Genomic DNA, 2,133 nt, shown 5'->3' with positions numbered 1-2,133 from the left:
TCTAACATATAATAGGCACCTAATCAATATTTGTTGAAAGAAACAGCAGACTAAATAACCGATTAACTGCCTTTTGGTCACCAGATACCAAGAAACATTAATGTTGAAACCAAATGAGCAAACCAGTATTACTGCCCAATATTGTACAGAACAGATAATATGTCTTCAAATTCTTTCAAAGGAGGGAGGTGGCCTTTCCTAACTGCCTTCTGTGCAGCTCTGAACTACACTGCTCTGTGTCTTATGTCCTGGTACTGTATCATTTAGACAAGAGGACAATAAGATATTTCTATGTTCAGTAACAGAAGAACAAACTGAACTGCCTATTCAGTTAACTGAATTTCTAGCAGCTAATCCTCACAATCAAGGCCATCCTAGTATTGGGGTTAAATACCCTAAACCAAATCACAGGTTAGATAACGTAGGCTTTTGGCTACCCTGGACCAAGGGAAAGGGTGAAGATAAAGAACCAAAAATTACAGCACTTCATAATTAGAAATGAAGCTACATTAAAAAAATTAAGACAATATAAATGAACTCTAAGGGTAAGATGGTGGAGTGAGGCTTGTCCACACAAAATCTGTTCCCAAAATTTCATGAAAAGAACAAGAATAAACATAAATTCTGAAAAACTAAGCAGCAAAGAAAGGCTCATATTCATGCCACAATCTCTGAAAAATTGCAGACAAGAGAAACGAGATATAGAAGATTCTGCGAATTCATACAGCTCTCATCAAGACCCTCTCTCCCATGAATTAGTACAGTGGAAAGAACTGTGGGTGGATAAAAATCCTGAAAGCAGACTGAAAGGAAAAGATCTGGAAAATCTCTCAAGAAGAGAAGTCACTCCTAACCACCTCAGTATCTTGCCAGGATACCGAGGAAAGAACAGGAAAGTCAGTGAGGCTACATTCTGGTTTTTGCAGGCTAGGAGAGATGCTGGAGTGAGAAGACAAAACAATCGTAATCACTCACAGATCATTTTTTCTGGCAACAAATGAGAGTGGACAGAATAGAAAACAAATAAGAAATTAAATACCATAAAACTGTTTGGAGGAGTTAGGGGCTCAGAAAGAAGAGGCAGATGGACATGCCCTGGTGAATTTCCCCCTACAACTATGCAGGATAATAGTGCTTTGTGGCCAAAACCCCAAGGTTTGCGTATTTTATCACTATGGTCTAAGATGGGAGGATGAAGTGGGAAAAGTTGATTTCTGGCATTCAGTACTTGTTGGAAGGGAAGGTTCTAGGCTTCATCTTGAGTTAGAGGACAACCTGAAGCTGGCATCTACATGGAATAAATGGTTCTGCCGCTTGGGTCAGTGGTTCCCAGTCCTTACTATGCATGAGAGTCCCCACCTGGGGAGCTGCTGGAATGTACCAATTCCTGGCCTTCAAGGTCAAACCATGTGAATCAAGATCTTTGGAGTCAAGGCCCAGGCACTGGTACTTGAAAGTTTCCCCCAGATGACCGTGATGCCTAGTAAGGACAGATAATCACTGAACTAGGTAGGACAAATCCTGTTATAGGCATTTTAAGAAAATTACACACAAGGAAGTAGGGATCCACTAACTTCACCTGACCTTGGGCAACAAAATGTGACTAGAACACCCAAAGCCTAGTCCTCAAACTGAAGTGCTCATAGAGGTACAAAGTGAGAAGGGAGTGAAGAGGAATTCACCACACTATATATAGAGAATGTCTCAGAGAAATCTTTAACTTAAATATGAATACAATGAAAAGGCGCAGAATAACAGCTCTGCAAAAATACTGTAGGAAAGAGATGGGGTAGGGGAAAGCAAGGGAAAGAAGGAAGGAGAGAAGGAAGTACAGATAATGAATCCATCCTTGGAGAAAACGTTCCCACTAAAGAAAAGAAAGATTTCAAGAGCACACAGAGTCACTGAAACAAGACATCAAAGATAAATGATAAAACAATGGAATGATAAGAATGAGAGGAAAAGGGAGACTACAGAGCTAAGAAAACAAATTGAAAACCAGAACAGCATTACTGAACTTTGAAACATATTACATATCATTAAAATGATGAAAGAAGAAAGCAGAGGTTATGATATTAATATCAGAGAAGACTGAATTCAAGGAAAAAAAGTGTTTTGATAAAGGACACCATC

Source organism: Neophocaena asiaeorientalis, unplaced genomic scaffold (genome assembly GCF_003031525.2).
Source record: "Neophocaena asiaeorientalis asiaeorientalis breed wild unplaced genomic scaffold, Neophocaena_asiaeorientalis_V1.1 scaffold740, whole genome shotgun sequence".
Lineage (NCBI taxonomy): Eukaryota > Metazoa > Chordata > Mammalia > Artiodactyla > Phocoenidae > Neophocaena > Neophocaena asiaeorientalis.
This window is presented reverse-complemented; position numbering follows the sequence as displayed.